The sequence below is a fragment of the Ovis aries genome, chromosome 21 (genome assembly GCF_016772045.2).
Source record: "Ovis aries strain OAR_USU_Benz2616 breed Rambouillet chromosome 21, ARS-UI_Ramb_v3.0, whole genome shotgun sequence".
NCBI classification, from domain to species: Eukaryota; Metazoa; Chordata; class Mammalia; order Artiodactyla; family Bovidae; genus Ovis; species Ovis aries.
The window spans coordinates 15,257,074-15,276,474 of record NC_056074.1 but is presented as its reverse complement, the minus strand read 5'-3'; the positions used below and the strand labels follow the sequence as shown (position 1 = coordinate 15,276,474).

Sequence of the window (19,401 nt, the reverse complement as noted above, 5' to 3'; positions counted from 1 at the left end):
GAATTGCTGTGGACAGAGGAGCCTGGCGGGCTGCAGTCCAAGGGGTCACAAAGAGTCGGACACAACTGAGCAACTAAGCACAGCACACGCGTGTATACCGGCAGGGGTAACATGCGAAATCTCTGTAATTTCCCCTCAATTTTGCTGTGAGCCTACAAACGCTTTGTAAAAGTCTTAAAAATATTAACTATCAATGCATAAGTCTATAGCTAATGAAACTTTCAACAGTGAAAGCAAAATAAGGCTATTTTCAGACAAAAACTGTGATTGCCAAAGACAAACCCTTACTGAAGTCAGTTTTAAAGGATATATTTTAGGAAGAAGAAAAACAATCCCAGATGGAAGGTTTCACATGAAAGGAAACAAAGACGAGCAAAGATACTGATAAATACGTGGGAAATCTGAATTCTGCCAGAAGGAAATAAGATTACTACTTAATCTGTTAAGTTAGAAATAAAGGAGCTAAAACTAAAATACTGGGTAACGATAGCATAAGTTGGGAGGAATGACTGGAGTTTTTCTATATTTCTTTTAGAAAAATGGAGGCTCTCCAAAAAACATGTGCACATTTTAATCCCTGGAACCTGTGAATATTATTACAAGGCAAAAAAAAGAAAACCTGGAGCCGCCATAAGCTTTGAGAGGCATGGAAAAGATTCTCCCCTAGAGTCTTCTGAGGGAACGCACCCTATGACACTTTGATTTTGGATTTCTGGGCCTCCAAATTGTGAGAGATTAAATTTATGTGGCCTTAACCCAACGAATTTGTAGTTATTTCATACAGTAACCATGGGAAACTAACATAGAAGGTAAAGATGTTAACTTTAGACCAATCAAATTAAAATTTATATGCTGATAAATCAATTCTCACTAAATGGATTTATAAAACTTAAAACTGAGTAAAAATACTGACTTTTAAATAGGAAAGGGTTAATGTAAGACTCATACAGAAAGATAGAATAGCAGGAAAGAGAGACTTAAGCAACCATATGATAAAAATATACTATAAAGCCTCATTAATTAAAATAAAGCGCATGGTCTTATACAGATAGACAAATGATTGGAATTTAAAATATTATAAATCCACAAATGGGTACTAATGCATAAAATACTTAGTTTATGATAGAGGTGACATCTCAAATTCTGGGAAACAGGTAAATATTAGTGCTCAGTCGTGTCCAACCCTTAGTGACCCCAGGGACTGCAGTCCGTCAGGCTCCTCTGTCCATGGGATTTCCCAGGCAAGAATACTGGAGTGGGTTGCCATTTCCTTTTCCAGGGGATCTTCCTGACCGAGGGGTTGAACCCAAGTCTCCCACTTTGCAGGCAGACTCTTCACCGTCTGAGCCACCAGGGAAAAAAGATATGAGATGGCATTTAAGATTTAAATGAGACTGTGACAAATTTGAATCTGTCCTAAGCACAGATCAGGATAAATTCCAAATGATCAGAGATTTAAATGTAACATAAAAAGAAACTATGAAAGCAACAGAATAAAATGTAGTACATTTCTTTTATAACTTTTTATTACAAAGATGCCTAGAAGCCATAAAAAAATAAAAGATCATTAAAGTGACTGCACAAAAATCTGTAAATCTTACGTGGCAATACAAGCAAGTATGTGTAGAAGCGTGCATACACAAAGCATGCTAACACATACACGTACAGGCAAAACGAGAGAACAAATGTTAAGCTGTGTGTTTGCTAACATTTGCGATTCCCATTGTAAAAGGCCAACCTCTTAAATAAAGAGCTTCTACAAATCAATGAGACCAATAACTGTAGAAAATGAGCAAGGCACGTGACAGATTGCTCATAGCAAAGGAAACACAAATGATTTTTTAAACATGTGAAAAGATGATCCGCAATGACGTATAAATTGAAACCATACTGGAATTCTATTTTCTACTCATGAGACTGGCAAAAATTCAGAAGTTTGACAACTATGTTGGTAAGACTGTGGAAACATGCACTCTCATATATTGCTGTGGGAGTGTAAACAGATCCAAACCCTCTGGAAGGTAATGTGGCAAAATTACATAAAATGTATCTAAATTACAACAGTATAGCTCTTTTAACTACAAGATTCTTATCTAGAAATTTGATCTAGAGACAAGCTAGTACACGAGCATAATGATATAGGTACATTTTGCAGACTTACTTAAAGAAGACAGAAAACAATGCAACTGTCCATCAATAAACATTTAGTTATGGTTCCTTCAATTGATGAAATATCACCTGACTATAAAAAAAAAAAGAAAAGGGGGTTTCCCTAATAGGTCAGCTGGTAAAGAATCTGCCTGCAATGCAAGAGACCCCAGTTCGATTCTCGGGTTGGGAAGACGCACTTGAGAAAGGATCGGCTACCCACTCTGGGGCTTCCCTGGTATCTTAGATGGTAAAGAATCCATCTGTAATGTGGGAGATCTGAGTTCGGTCCCTGGGTTGGGAAGATCCCTGGAGGAAGGCATGGCAACTCATTCCAGTATTCTTGCCTGGAGAATCCCCATGGACAGAGAAGCCTTGGCAGGCCACAGTCCCTGGGGTCGCAGAGTCAGACACGACTGAGCAACTAAGCACAGCACATTAAGTATATATGTGCGTGTGTGTGCCCATACATAGTGGGAAGTAAACCCATGTATCAGTATGGAATGAGTATCAAGACATACTAAGTAGAAAAAGCTAAGTACATAGAAAGTTGTGCTTTATTACTACCTGTATAACATAGTTAAACAGAATACTTATATACTTGTATCTAATAATTTGTATTAGAATATAGCCTAATATATGTTATAGGCATATATATATTGGGGAATTGGGATTGAGCGTATGGAGACAGGAGGATAAAAGGGAGACTTTTCATAGTATACTTTTCGAATATTTGATATTAAAACCATGTGAACATATTGTCAACCACATTTAAGAATTTTAACAAGTATGAATAACAGAATACCTAAGATAACTTCTAATCATTAAACAGAGTATAACTTCCAAATTAGTGGAGAGTAAAAATAAAATGAAGAAAAGTAAAGTAAAATACTCAATCCAAATGACAAGAACACACATCACAACCCTAGATGGTTGAAATAAATCTAAATATTTCCATAATCACAATAAATGTAAATCAGTTAAACTCACCAATTAAAAGACAAAAACCGACTTAATGTTTTAAGCATAACAAACGTGAATTAACGAAACTTCTGACTTGAAAGACAAAGACTGTCATGCTATATAAAACATAATCCAGTTATACATTGTTCTTAAAAGGGACTTCCCTGGTAGTCCAGTGGTTAAGACTCAATGCTTCCAATGCAGGGGACACAGGTTCCATTTCTTGCCAGGGAACCAAGATCCTGTATGCCATCCTTGCGGGGTCAAAAAAAAAAAATTAAGAAAAACAAAAAAGATACACCTGAAATATAAGAGCAGTGGTAGGCTGAAAGTCACAGAATGGAAAAAATAAAAATTGCTTGAGGCATGTATACTACTCAGAAGAATGCTGGTGCAACTAAATGACTATCAAGCAAGGAAATATTAAAACAAAAGGTTAACTTTACACAGATAGGAAGTTCAAAGGTCCAGGAAGATACATAATTCTAAAACATGGCCTCAAAATATATAAAGCAAGAGCTATGATCACTGCAAGTAGAAACTGACAAGTCTATTATCATAATGGGAGATTTTATACAACCTCTTAGTAGTAGATATAAAAAGGGCAAGGCTCCTTCTGCCCCCTCAAATTAACCTGCTTTGGACTGCTACACCATCACATTAGAAACAAAGTTTATCACTTATTACTGAGAAAATCAATCATGATGGAGAGACATGCTTCCTGTCTGGTTTTAGTGACCAATATTCAAACAGAAATGGGAAGTTACACATTATCCAAACATATAGCTACAGTCAGCACCTCTGTGTGTTTATGCTTCAACTTTTTAATCTGTAAGCTCCTCAGAGGAAAATATTGCTCTCTCATACATATTTGTATCTACCCCAGCATCAACCACATACTTGGTATATAATAAGTGTTCAGTAAGCGTTTTATTGAATCATCTATTGTGCATCCCTTTAAAAAAATGCCTATTCATTCCAACATTTATGAAGCACCTCTTATGTACCAGGCACTAGGTTAAGTGCTGGGAATACATAGATGAATGAAACAAGGTCTGTATTCCAGCAGAGGAGAAACATATTTTTTCAAAAACTACAAATGGAGACTATGCTGCTGCTGCTAAGTAGCTTCAGTCATGTCCAACTCTGTGCGACCCTATAGACGGTAGCCCACCAGGCTTCCCCATCCCTGGGATTCTCCAGGCAAGAACACTGGAGTGGGTTGCCATTGCCTTCTCCACAATGGAGACTATAGTTATAACTATAAAAACTATTGATGGAGAGGTAGAAAGAAGAGCCCAGAAAAAGTACCTGGAGATCTGAGGGAAAGTTCTCAACCATTTAACAGGTATTTACAAGCAGTCACTATATTCCAGCGGAGAAGGCAATGGCATCACACTCCAGTACTCTTGCCTGGAAAATCCCGTGGATGGAGGAGCCTGGTAGGTGGCAGTCCATGGGTTCGCTAAGAGTCGGACACGACTGAGGAACTTCGCTTTCACTTTTCACTTTCATGAACTGGAGAAAGAAATGGCAACCCACTCCAGTGTTCTTGCCTGGAGAATCCCAGGGACGGGGGAGCCTGGTGGGCTGCCATTTATGGGGTCACACAGAGTTGGACATGACTGAAGCGACTTAGCAGCAGCAGCAGCAACTGTATTCCAGAATCAGTCAGATGCTATAGAAGGGACATTTAAGTCAAGCCTTACCAAGCACATATGGGGGGCAAAGTCAGGCAGAGGACATTCAGGACAAGAAAGCAGCAGCATATAAAGTTGCAGGGGAAATGTGATTTGCTCAGGTAGCTTGGGTAATGACTAGAACCTACATTCCCAATGTCTTTTCCATATTAATTCTTGACACTCATTCCCCTAGGACCCTATTTATTCCAGTAGAGATCCTTGTCTAGATCCAAGGCTTTCAACCACAATCCAAGATGAAATTCTCTTAAAACTGTAGCAAAGTATCCATAAGTTTAACTTAAAAATTTCACAAGATTAACTGCACTCAATACAACGAATGCTACTATTTCATTTTAAACAATGCTGCTTACAACTCACTAATACTGACTTCACCACTCGTTCATTGCTCTCTACCCCAGAAGACTCTTGAGAGCCCCTTGGACAGCAAGGAGATCAAACCAGTCGATCCTAAAGGAAGTCAACCCTGAATATTCATTGGAAGGACTGAGGCTGACGCTGAAGCTCCAATACTCTGGCCACCTTGATGCGAAGAACCAGCTCATTCAAGAAGACCCTGATTCTGGGAAAGACTGAGGGCAGGAGGAGAAGGGGACGACAGAGGATGAGATGGCTGGATGGCATTACTGACTCAATGGACACGAGTTGGAGCAAGCTCTGGGAGATGGTGAAGGACAGGGCAGCCTGGTGTGCTGCAGTCCACGGGGTTGCAGAGAGTCAGACACAACCGAGCGACTGAACAACATGACCACTGTGTAAAACTCTTACTCTTCGTCACAGTTCAAATGTGTTTTTCGCAACTGGAAGCGTATCTAATTCCTCACTGGACAGCCTAGGACGAGCCCTTTCCAGGCATATTTACTGAGCAACTGCTGCGTGCAGAGGAAACCCTGTACTAGGCCTCAAGTGAGGTGTGTGAGGCTAAGTTCTCCAAAGAGCCTAACCCAAGGATATTCCCAAATTTTCCTGGGAAACTTTTCCCAAACTAGACACATTCACCTCATATCTACTGAGATAGAGGAAGATTTGGATATGCAAATGTTGGGAAAAGCTTCCCAGGTGATAGCAGCTTGATACTTTTACAAAACAAGTATTTGTTTCGCAAAGGAATAGACAGCAGACAAGAAAAATGAAACCTCAGGTAAGCAGGGGGACTCTCACCAGTGGTCAAAAAGCCACCAGAAGCAACAACTAGAATTCAGCTTACTGGATGCCCGTCCATTTCAGAAAGTTCCCATTAGGAAAACTCTCTCTATTGGTGTTCCTTCTCCTTTTGTACTGACCTTTTATCAGAAATTCCCCAAGGGGGCCTTGGCTTACTCAGTGCTAATTAGATTTCCTCCACCTGCTCTGGGATTTAGAGGGCAGTGCTAATGCAGTGCCCTCCTCAGCTAACAAAGCCACTGGCATTCCCGGTATGCAGGGGCTGGCCTCCAGTTCTTCAGTCAACAGCAATTAAAGGGCTCCTATCCAAAGCTCAAGGAGGAAGACAGAGATGGGAGGGGTATTCCTCAAACCAAAAAGTCAAGTCCAGCCAAAGACTGGGATTGACTGTTACTGAAGAGCTGAGTGGAAACAGGGAAAATCTTGGGAGGTGGGAATGGAATCTGGGGGGCAAGCAAACTAACAGCTACTCATCATCCCCTCATTCCCCTAAGGAATGCAACCGCCACCCAGACGGAGGGATAAAGCCTCGAGCGGACAGGAGCCCTCACCTAAAAATAAGTTATCAAGAAACATTTCCCTTTCTCGTTTCAAGACAGGTCTGAACTGCTCAGCCAAGAGTGGCAACCCCTCCCTCCCCAGGCATCATGTTTAAGTGAATGTTCAGCCACTAACTGGCAGATACAGTCTGGATGTCCAGTCATTAACTGGTGTGTGACTCTACACCAGACACAGTTTCTCTGGGTTTGATTTTTCTCAACTCTCAGAGTTAATTCTAAGATCAAACGGGAGAACAAATATAAAAATGTTTTCTAAACTATAAAGCGGTGCAAAAGCTTTAATATATTCACAATATAAACTAAATTAGATTCCAACATTTACTAAGTTCCTAGAACAGTGCTTATACAAATTTGGTGCACAGATGTTGTAACACAAATACTAGCTGTAAGATATTAAAAAAAAATAAAAACAAACAGAATTCTTACGTATGTGAAAATCAGACTGGCACAGAAGATAAGGTCTCCAAAAGAATATTGTGAGTGCTAAGATAGAGTAGCACAAAGTGAGGAATAAGGAGTAATTTATCCTGCTACTAAGGAATAGTGTTTGTCTGGCCAATTAACAGATTAACATTGCTCATTGATATAATTAATGTCCAACTGCTCTATAATAGGCTTGCTACCTGGAAAGATATCCATAAAAATCTGTCACCTCAAATTCTCAAAGCAAGGACTTTATGCATATTATTCTAGCCACTCCCCCCCAAAATTACCTTAAAAGATACACGCAAAAAAAAAAAAAAAAGAGCCCATTCAGTTCTCCCATGATTCTCATCACTTCTCTTATTTTGACAATGGAAATCCACATATACTTTGACCCAGAAATTCTACTAAAAAAATTGACTCTACAGCTTAATCACATATGCCTATAAGTCATTGAAATACAGTACTGGTGATTAAAAAGCATGCTATAATCTCAGCTAAATGTATGCAGACTGCTATAAAGGTAGTCACAGTATGAGCAAACACTAATAAAAACTGGAACAAAGCATACGATAAAAAGCAGGACTCTCACTAATTATTTGTACAAAGTAAGAGAAGCAACCATGGACTCGAATAGAAGGTGGTATTTCAATGAATATAGTCGTTCCCCCTTATCTGCAGTTTTACTTTTCTGGGGTTTCTGTTACCTGTAGTCAACTCTGGTCCAGAAATACTAAATGAAAATTCCAAAAACAAGCACTCCATAAGTTTTATATTAAGCACTGTTCTGAGCAGCAGGATGAAATCTCTGTCCTGTTTGGAATCTGCAACCACTGACAACATCTGCTTCTGAGATTCGATCACTGACGCTGTCACGGCTCGATGACTCAGGATCCCACAAAGCAAACGATCCTCTTCCTGATATACTGTCATAAGGTCAACAGTGGCCTAACGCTTTGTCACAACACCTGTGTCATTCACCTCACTTCACTTCATCTCATTTTTCCCTCTCACATCATCACAAGAAGGGTAAGTACAGTATAAGAAGATATTCTGAGGGAGAGATGACATCCACATAACGTTTATTACAGCGTATTATCATTGTTCTGTTACATTAGCAGTTATTGTTGTTGATCTCTTACTGTGCCAAGTTTATCAGCTGTGTATACATACACAGTTGTATATGTTTAGGAAAAGACAGTATGTTTACAGTTTGGTACTATCCACAAAATCAGGTATCCACTGGGGACCTTGAAACATATTTCCCCATGCATAATGGGGGACTACTGTATGTACCATATAAGGAACTAATCAGAATACAAGTTATGACAAACCTAGATAGCGTATTAAAAAGCAGAGACACCACTTTGCTGACAAAGATTCATCTAGTCACAGCTATGGCTTTTCTAGTAGTCATGTATGGATGCGAGAGTTGGACCATAAAGAAGGCTAAGCGCTGAAGAACTGATGCTTTTGAACTGTGGTGTTGGAGAAGACTCTTGAGAGTCCCTTAGACTGAAAGGAGATCCAACCAGTCCATCCTAAAGGAGATCAGTCCTGAATATTCATTGGAGGGACTGATGCTGAAGTTCCAATACTTTGGCCACCTGATGCGAACAGCTAACTCACTGAAAAAGACCCTGATGCCAGGAAAGACTGATGGCAGGAGGAGAAGGGGGCAAGAGGACGAGATGGTTTTACGGCATCACTAACTCAATGGACATGAGTTCGAGCAAACTTAGGGAGATAGTGAAGGACAGGGAAGCCTGGTGTGGTGTCGTTCATGGGGTTGCAAAGAGTCGGACACAACTTAACAACTGAACAACATACAGAATAACAACAGAAAAGAAGCAAAATCACAAATTGTGTAAGTTTTCATCTTCAGCTTCAGGCTCTAAAAGATCTTCTTCAGAGTCAGGTAAAACATCCCCAAGGCCAGGAAAGCTCATCATCCCTTCTCGTCTCCCAGTGATTCTTTTGATCACTGGCACTCACTGCAGTAGACTCTTAGTCGCCTCTGCTTTTAACATAGGGTTCTGGGTGTGCTTGCGGTGTGTACGAACTTGATAGTTAAGTATGTGTCTCTACTACTTTTGAGCCACAATTTAGTGTACCAACATTTAAATCTAAAATGTAATGGAAGAGCCAAAAATGTACCTCTGATCAGCTAACATGACCTATAGCTTCTTTTGGTTGCTAAAACTCTAGGATCTGAAACTTGTATCTCTGTCACATTTTGTGGGGACATTTTCCTCCATTAGAAGAATCACATCGGGACAGATCATCTTACTGTTAAATATCTTCTGCTTTGGGCCAGAAACTTTCATCTGCAACACAGGTGCATGCGACACAAAATAAAAAGTGTTTTGGGGGTGGGGGAGGAAAAAACACATCTTACGTGTTAGCAAATTACAGGAATGACAAAGGCATTTATCCGCACATGAAACTATACAGTCGTGAAAGCCTGAGGTTTACGAGAGCTGTGTGGAATGTTATTTGGTTAACGGTTATTCTCAGATGATGGGATTTAGGGGGTGAATTCTTGTTTTTTTTTTTCTTTGAATTTTCCAGCATTTTTGATTAATAACAAACATGCTCCATTTTAACAAAAGTGATAACCATCCCATCAAAAAATAAAAAAATGTCATTGATCTGTAGATGCTAGTACAGAGCTACTGCCATGGCTTATCTCACAGGGTTGCAGTGCACAAAGTCAGAAGGACTCAGAACAGTACCCGGGATACAAAGCATTCCAGTGTCACCTGTTATCATACGGTTTGGTGAAATAACAAAATGCAAGACAGGGCAATCTCAGCAAGGGTGTGGGGTGGAAAAGATACTTTTCTTTTTTAAAAAAATATTTATTTTTTGCCGTGCTGGGTCTTTGTTGCTGGGTGAGAGCTGTTTCTAATCGCGGTGAGAGGGGACTGCTCTCTAGGTGCAGTGGGCAGGCTTCTCACTGAAGCGGCTTCTCCTGCGGTGGAGCAAAGGCTCTCGGGCTTCAGTAGTTGGGGAGCATGGGATTAGTTACCTCTGCGGCCTGCAGGATCTTCCCTGACCTGGGATTGAACCCCGTGTCCTTGGCTTTGGCAGGCAGATTCTTAACCACTGGCCCACCAGGGGAGTCCCATTTATTTTTCACTGAATACCACCCTGCCCAGATGCCTCAGAAAACAGAGTTCCAGGCCAAACTCACCTGCTTCCTCAGCTGTTGAACCGTCAGAGCAGAAGCACGGCGGGGGGGGGGGGGGGGGGGGGAGTCTAGTGAGGCAGGGTAAGGAGGAAAGCAAACACAAGGCTGTGTATTAATAAGCTGGCTACAGTTTAATATGAAAGTACAAGCAAGGGCATAATCATTCGGAATGTTCCAAGCTGAATGACACAGAACTACTATAGCTAAGAACAGTGTCTGTGAGGAACGGAGCGGGAATGATGGGAGGAGGAAGGCAGACAGCAAGTAACTCATCTGCCGGCTCCTTCCCCTCCCCAGCAGAGGTGTTAAGGGCCCCCACAGCCAGGCTGTGCTACCCCAACCCCTTCGGACAGCCCCTGGGGAAAGCACACCCAACGTCTGAATGTGGAACTGCTAGGAGGAGCCAGAGCCTTCACGGGTCTGGTTGGATAGAGCTCAGGCCTTGGAGGGGCCGTGGCTGTCTCCACGATGGGCATGACAGAGACGTCACTCAGGGAGGTGAGACACCCAGTAGCGTTAGGAAATGAGGAGAAAGCCCCAGCAGCTGAGACTTGCCATTGAGCAGCCAAGTAAGGCCTGCAGTGGGGGAAGGGGGCAGGCGGAACCAAGGAAATCTACGCTGAGTCCCACACGACACATACACCTGCGTATAGAATGGGACTTGCACCACCACGTATATATTATTTTTTTAAAAAACATCGGAAGAAACTGTACTTAGTCTATACTCAGCGGCCTAATGGAAAGGGCAAGAACTTGGAACCGGAAAATCCCAGTCACTGAGTACTTGCTGTGAAACTTTGGGTGGGTTGCTCATCCGTATAATCAGGATATTACATGGTTATTGTGAAGATTAAAAGAGCTCAGGTGGCTAAAACAGATGTCAGGCTCTGACAGACACAGCTCTGCCTCTTACAAGCGAGAGGAGGATCTCTTTCCTTCTCTCACTGGAGCCTTCCTCCACGCTCCTCCAGGAGACCTCGGGTTACACGACCAACATCATTCTACTTAGCATTATTTATATTATGATCATTCACTACCCTGGAGGCTCCTCGGGAAGTGGGTTATTATTTGATTCTCTAGTGTCCCCTTTTGGGGTCCAGCATAGCTATGCTCACATGGGGTGGGGTGGGGGGCAAGTACATGATTGCTGAATGAAGTAGAACTCCAAACACCAGTTCTTAAGGGAGACAACTTTTGTTATGGCTATTGGTAAAGTCACGGAAAGGATCCAGGCAACTTTTTAATAGTCTAACATCTGTTCTGTCTAGAAAGGTAGGCAAAAATAAAATCAAAGGCTTTGAAGTTAGGCAGATTTGCATTCAAACCCCTGTACCATCCCTACAAGGGTGACATTTGGGTAAGTGACACAAATCCTCTAAAACTTTAGTTCCCTTAAACATAAAACGCGGACCCTACCGCATTTAACAGAGTTATTGTAAGAACTGAAATTACGTAATACAAACTATGCCTTGGGATACTCTTACCCCCCTACATTCACCCTGACCAAGGCTGCATAGTCCTACAGCTCCTAAGAGGTATCATCCTTTTCCTAACCTCCAAGGCACTGTTCTGCAGGGGAGACTCCATGAACCCAAGTGAGAGAATGATTTGTACAGCTATAATGACACAGTTTCTTTCCACTATATTCGAAGACTCATTCATTCATTTGATGAACCTATATCCTCTGGGAGGCTCCAAAGGAAGGACACTTGAGCCCTGCAAATAGCATCCTTCCACTTGTTTCCTTCTTTTCTGAAAACTTACCGTCAGAGAGAATAAATGGCCTGTCGTCCTTTTTAGGAAAAAGAAACTACTTTGAATTACTACTGGCATCTTCCAGGATATTGAGAACCTTCACTGGTAGTGGTGCTGTTACAGATTATACAGGCAGCAGAAATACAGCAGATTCAGCAGCGGCTCATTCTGTGTTTTGAACCTTTTGGTACAAGCTGACTTTCGGAGCACCACTGTTATTTCTACATTCAAAACAGCAGCAGAAAGGGGAGAGCTTTCTCAGCTGGTTAAGGATGAAAGTCACCAGCAGCAAAGACAGAAGGACCCCAGGTCCCTAAAGACTCAATGGATCCATTAGACCAACCCTGGATTCCAATCTCTGAGCTTCTTTTACATGAGAGAGTAACACTGGTATGTTTAAGCTGCTGTGGCCAAGTTTCTCTTACTAGCAACCAAAGAATTCTAACTTACTGAATGGTGGTCCACCATGTGGGCACCATCCACATAGGTACACACAGGAAAATCACCAGGTACAGGTAGTCCGGCAAATGTCCTAAGATGTAACTAAATGGCTTTATTGTGTGCGTGTGTGTGTGTGGTGGTGGGGTGGAAAAGAAGAGATTTTTGGTATGGGTAACAGGTATCTGCTTTTTTTTTTTCTTTTCTCTCTTCTTTTCATTCAACACACTTTTAATAAATGTCAGCTCTGTGCCAGGCTTTGTACAAAATATCATCCTTTGTAGGTTGACAAAATGCTTTCACGTCAGCCACTCTGTTGCAGCTCCTACCCTCCCGCCTTTGCTTTAGACCTGCCAGGGACACCCACCGGAGGTGCTGAGAGAGTAAGAGCGTCGGTGACCCCTGCTGTGGATTGTCGCTGCAAGCACAAAGGCAATAAATAAGAAAGACACTGAAGTCTTAGTTGACAATATGGTAACAATGCTTCAAATAAATCTGACCAGTCCCTTAAGGTTCAACACTGGATACTTAAACTGTGTTATTCCACTAGTGGTCCTAGTGTTAGGCCCACTCTATCCCTCTAAATAAAAAACTCTGAGAAGGAAAAGAAGAATTCCTCATTTCCCAGCTACTTGCCTAAAGAGAAAAACTATGGAGCAAAGAAAGGGACAAAAGACCAGCTAGAGGGGAGAGTGGTATGTGTAACCTGAATAAATCCTAACAATCTAAGTGCCTTAGTCCTGCGCAGAATGGCATTTAGAAGTATTCCAGCAATCAGAGGTTAAAAAAAAAAAAAGGGAATAATCTCAGTCTTTACTTATCAATGGGTATAACCCACCATTTTATCTTCTCATCATCAATTGCTACAATTGTTCAGGGTGTCTCACTTAGCAGTCTACCTACCCCAACCTTCTACACCCAGTTTTAAATCTGTACTCTTCTCTTTCCTCTTTATCTTTCAACTCTTTTCTATGGAGATTCAGTGTGTCTTTCTGATTTTTACATTTCTATCCCTTCAGTTTATTAGAACAAAGTTGAGTTTTGAGAGAAGACCCAGAAAACAACAATCTGTCCACTTCAGCAATCAGGGAGAGAGTGGTGGGGAAACTATCAATACTGATGTGAATTCTGTTACCCATCCTACACAGTCAGATCTAAGGCTGCCAGGTGGTTGTCATGACTCCCTCCAATCAAATTAGGGACCCCCAAGTCATAAAACAGAAAAGGTCAAAGCTTCTAAACATGGAGTTTAAAATTCTTTAATGTATACTGAAGGGGCCCAAGACAAGGAAAACTTTCAAAAACATAAACAATACTTAATACATGCAAACTGTTTTAGAATGCAATGCTTGATGGCACTCAATTAATGGAGCTATTATCATGGTTTATGTTAACTAGATCCTTTCTATCTCCAGCTCCTCTATTGTTAGAGTATCCATACATATTTCTATAATAGATCTACTATGTTGTATAGTACAACCATCCCTTGGTATCCGGGAGATTGGTTCAAGGAGCCCTCAGTTCAGTTCAGTCGCTCAGCCATGTCCGACTCTTTGCGACCCCATGAACTGCAGCATGCCAGGCCTCCCTGTCCATCACCAACTCCCGGAGTTCACTCAAAATCACGTCCATCGAGTCCGTGATGCCATCCAGCCATCTCATCCTCGGTCATCCCCTTCTCCTCCTGCCCCCAATCCCTCCCAGCATCAGTCTTTTCCAATGAGTCAACTCTTCGCATGAGGTGGCCAGAGTACTGGAGTTTCAGCTTTAGCATCATTCCTTCCAAAGAACACCCAGGGTTGATCTCCTTCAGAATGGACTGGTTGGATCTCCTTGCAGTCCAAGGGGCTCTCAAGAGTCTTCTTGGAGCCCTAATGGATACAAAATCTAGGGATACTCACATTCCTTACATTCAATGGAGAATTACAATGAATATAGTTGGCCTTCTGTATCTGTGGGTTTTTCCCATCTGTGGATACTGAGGGGTGACTACTGTTCAATCTAAGGAGTGTGGTGGACTTGATAGCTCCCCTAAAGCCAGGCTCTTTTAATGCTTCTTTGTTGCCCCAGCCCAGTGCAGGGACTGACACAGCTGGTATCAACACCTGCTTGTTGAAGGACTTGCTTTAGTTAATTGAAACATTCCAGGCCCAGTTTACTTCCCATGAGACCCCTTGGCAGAGATTTGATACATCATGAGGTCCGACTGAAGTAATACCATATTAAAGCATGACCAACAGACCAACCTTGGTCACACATTCCAACCAGTGACTTAAAAAGTTGATCCCAATTTGGTCTTATAACCTCAAACCATCAACTTTCTCATTACAGATTTTCCACACACTTGACTCCCCTGGGTGTCTCTCCACCCTCAAGACTTCCTCATTGGCTCTCAAAGAAAAAGAAAAATTTTAAAGACCAGGGTCTATGATACAAACAATCTTATACTTATGACAGGTGTGGCTTTTGCTGTGCTGTTTCTGGACTCATTATGAAATGACGTCCCTGTCAACAAACACTCAGGAAAGCGAAGGGCCTGGGTGGAGGGCAGATGTGAAGCCCTGAGTCCGAGTCTCAGGTCAGCCACTCATCAGATATGTCAGTCATCATATCTCACTAATCATCCATTTCTTAACGTGCAAAATGATGATTCATTCAAATATTTGCCAAATGCCCATTATCCACTAGACACTATTCTGAGTGCTAAAACTACAAAGATGAATAAGAATATCCCTATCTCCCAGGTTTGGATAATTCTATTGGAGTTGGAGAGAGACTGTATGCAACAATAATACAGTGTGGTAAGTACCACAATTCGAGGACACAGTTCTGCAGAAGTACAAAGGTAAGACTCATTATTTCCTCTGAGTGGGTGGTAGACACAACAGGGAACTAAGAACTAAGGGAAAAAAACCATGCGAGGGCTTTATTAATTCTGTGCATATACAACAGATAAAGGGGTGGTGAGGAAAACCAATGCCAGAATGCAGTCGCTAAGTTGGATCTCAAATGAAGAACAGATCAAACCCATTCAGATATTGTTTTAATTGCAGTGTATACTAAAAATTCTATTTCACACACAGGGACATGTGTAACAAAGGGAAGCTCATAAACCATACAGTTTCCAATATTCAGGAATTTGACTTAAGCTACTATTATGAAACATTCTCATCCATCATATTAGCTTTTTAAAATCAAAGGCTACAACTATTCACTTTGGTTTTAAAGTAGTCTGACTTTTGTCTTTTAATCCAGATACAGTGTGAAGGATCCAAGGTTCTGCCTCTGTATAAATGTCTCTACAGTCTCACAGACATAGGAGATGTTTTTGTTGTAAAATGCTTCGTATGGAAAAAGCGTTTAACTGTACAGCAAATATGTGATAAAATGGCAAAGACAGAGGCAACAAGAGACCAATAATCATTAAACAACTTAATGACATATAGTGGTATCATTCCAAATGTGGCTGCTGATAAAGAGGCAAAATCTTCAGATTTATCGATTATGAGTTTCAGATCCAATCCTAGAACTCAGGTACAAATATATGAGCTAGAGTGAGAGGCAGAGATAGGGCCCCAGACCTGGGCCACCCCAAAACCTGTGAAGCTTACGGAGCCAGTGAGTGGTGTGTCTCCATCGCTCTCTCTGACTCAGTGATTGGGGCTCCAGATTTTCTTGGGGGCCTTGCAACCCTGAAATCCTGCCAGGATGTCCTAGCTTTTCATTTAGGAAAGTGTATTCCATTCAGAAGCCACACACACAGACCCTCTTACCACATACACTCGGACACTCCCAGTCCTCATACCACCCTTTTGCCAAACCACCATCAGTACCTTGGAGGAAGTGACTACCGTGCCCTCCAGACTCATGCATTTACCCTAGTCTGATGGAACTGACAAGGGAAGCTTATTTAAACTCACATGTTTAAAAGATCAGTATGTAGTTATGATAAAGGGACATACGAGAAAAATGTTAATAGTAGGTGTGTAAACAGGACCAGACAGGCAGGGAGACTGTTTTCCCTTTAGAGCTGTGCTGCCTGGATCATAGCAGTTTATTGCCTTAGACTGTACTAAGGTGTGTTTGCTTCTTTGAGAGCTCAATTCATATACCCCATATATGAATCCAAGTAACAAAATGAAGATTCCCTAAGTGGAAAATCTGCCTTTTTTGGCACTAACCACAAGAGTCCACTAAAAATAACACACTTTAATAAAGAGATCTAACACTGATACAGCACTTGCAGGTACTCTAAGTGCTTTATATATTAGCTTATTTAATCCTTGCAATTAACCCTATGAACGAGGTTCTGTCATTAGCCTCATGTCATGGATGGATATGGAGAAGGCAATGGCGGCCCACTCCAGTACTCTTGCCTGGAAAATCCCATGGACAGAGGAGTCTGGTAGGCTGCATTCGTGGGGTTGGTCGCTGGGAGTCGGACACGACTGAGTGACTTTGTTTTCACTTTCCTGCATTGGAGAAGGAAATGGCAACCCACTCTAGTGTTCTTGCCTGGAGAATCCCAGGGATGGAGGAGCCGTGTGGGCTGCAGTCTATGGGGTTGCACAGAGTCGGACACGACTGAAGTGACTTAGCAGGAGCAGCAGCAGCAGCATGGATGTATAAACTGAAGCACAGAGTATGCTGCCTCGTTGGTAGTTAGTGGGATTCAAACACAGGCCATCCAGCTTCTGCTACAACTTTTTTGCTACTTAAGTAAAAGGCTGTGTTCAGAAATCTGTTTTCCAGTTTTAGGTCAACATCCAAGCATTTAATTTTGTTTCAGGGGGAACACATTCTTTGTCTACTACGGGATGAGACAAGGATGTCCTATAGGTCTGGAAGAACCTCGGTTTCAAGTTATAGACCCTTGTTTCTTTTCTTTTTGGCTGTGCTGTGTGGCTCATGGGATATTAGTTTCCCAACCAGGGACTGAAGCCAGTGGTGAGAACACAAAGTTCTAACCACTGGACCACCAGGGAATACCCGCCCCACTCACCCAGGTTTCAAGTTCGACTCCAGGCTCCTGACAAGACAGAGATGGAGTGGGTGCCCAGCGGAGGACAAGGAATGACATGCCGGCCAGGAAAGTGTAGCTTACTTCACTCCGAGAGCGTGCTACACTTTGGTGAAAAGAGGACCCAGCTTTAGCTCCTGGCTCCATCACCTGGATGTTTGGTGGTCCAGGGTGGTCAGTTTCTTAGCCTGCACATGCTTCTGGCTGAAATGGCAGTATTATCTACCTTGCAGGATTATATTAAAGTTTTAATAAGAGGTAATAGACTAATGTTCAAGCTGGTTTTAGAAAAGGCAGAGGAACCAGAGATCAAATTGCCAGCATCCTCTGGATCATCGCAAAAGCAAAAGGGTTCCAGAAAAACATCTATTTCTGCTTTATTGACGATGCCAAAGCCTTTGACTGTGTGGATCACAATAAACTGTGGACAATTCTGAAAGAGATGGGAATACGAGACCACCTGACCTGCCTCTTGAGAGACCTATATGCAGGTCAGGAAGCAACAGTTAGAAATGGACATGGAACAACAGACTGGTTCCAAATAGGAAAAGGAGTACGTCAAGGCTGTATGTTGTCACCCTGCTTATTTAACTTCTATGCAGAGTACATCATGAGAAATGCTGGGCTTGAAGAAGCACAAGCTGGAATCAAGATTGCTGGGAGAAATATCAATAACCCCAAATATGCAGATGACACCACCCTTATGGCAGAAAGTGAAGAGGAACTCAAAAGCCTCTTGATGAAAGTGAAAGAGGAGAGTGCAAAAGTTGGCTTAAAGCTCAACATTCAGAAAACGAAGATCATGGCATCTGGTCCCATCACTTCATGGGAAATAGATGGGAAACAGTGGAAACAGTGTCAGACTTTATTTTGGGGGGCTCCAAATTCACTGCAGATGGTGACTGCAGCCATGAAATTAAAAGATGCTTACTCCTTGGAAGGAAAATTATGACCAACCTAGATAGCATATTGAAAGGCAGAGACAGTACTTTGCCAACAAAGATCCATCTAGTCAAGGCTATGGTTTTCCAGGGGTCATGTATGGATGTGAGAGTTGGACTATGAAGAAGGCTGAGCACCGAAGAATTGATGCTTTTGAACTGTGGTGTTGGAGAAGACTCTTGAGAGTCTGTTGGACTGTAAGGAGATCCAACCAGTCCATTCTTAAGGAGATCAGCCCTGGCTGTTCTTTGGAAGGAACAATGCTAAAGCTGAAACTCCAGTACTTTGGCCACCTCATGCGAAGAGTTGACTCATTGGAAAAGACTCTGATGCTGGGAGGGATTGGGGGCAGGAGGAGAAGGGACGACAGAGGATGAGATGGCTGGATGGCATCACTGACTCGATGGACGTGAGTCTGAGTGAACTCTGGGAGTTGGTGATGGACAGGGAGGCCTGGTGTGCTGCGATTCATGGGGTCCCAAAGAGTCGGACATGACTGAGCGACTGAACTGACTGAATAAGCTAATACACGCAAAAGTCACTTAACTACGTAGTAAGTGAACTGTAATTCACACTGAACCTCCTTCCCTACTTTCACATTTCTTGCTTCCCACTCTGATTAGAGAGAGGAGAACAAATCTGCTTAGGAAGAAAAGCGAGACTATTCCTATGGACACTTGTTTTACTATTCAGCACCATTTGGGAAAAACTGCTCTTCATGCAGTGAGGACATAACTCGGTGGCGTGGCCACTCACACTCCGCCCCACCTACAAGGGAAGTGTTCAACCAAGTTCTCCAAAACCTGGCTGCAGCCCGTGATCCATATTAACATGACCCAAGCTGTTATCATTCTTCCCCAAGACTTTTTAATTTGGGGTTTCAAGAACAGGAACCTTGCCTTCTGGGTCACAGAGACAGGAGCGCTAGAGGCTGCAGGTGACTTTCTTGCTTATGACTTAGAGAAAAGAAATCCAACCACAGACAAGCAGTCATGAGACACAGGGGGAGCCCTGGGGCACTGAAATCAGATTGAGGTAAATCAAGCCCTCAGAGTTGCCCAGGCATCCAGAACATGTCCTTCAATTTTCTGAGCT

General features: G+C 42.2%; 1 protein-coding gene across 7 annotated transcripts in view; it reads right to left on the bottom strand.

Annotated features, from left to right (window-relative positions):
• The window catches only part of GAB2 (GRB2 associated binding protein 2), a 178,049-nt gene that overhangs the window by 128,060 nt on the left and 30,588 nt on the right, over positions 1-19,401 (bottom strand). For 3 of the 7 annotated variants that reach the window (XM_060403951.1, XM_060403952.1, XM_060403953.1), the window contains exon 1: positions 1-19,401. This exon is cut by the window's left edge; it is cut by the window's right edge and continues 21,712 nt beyond it. The exons of 3 other annotated variants lie outside the window; for them this stretch is intronic. The gene's annotated coding sequence lies outside the window, so the exon portion shown is untranslated. One more of the 7 variants, XM_042237731.2, reaches the window with a different exon arrangement.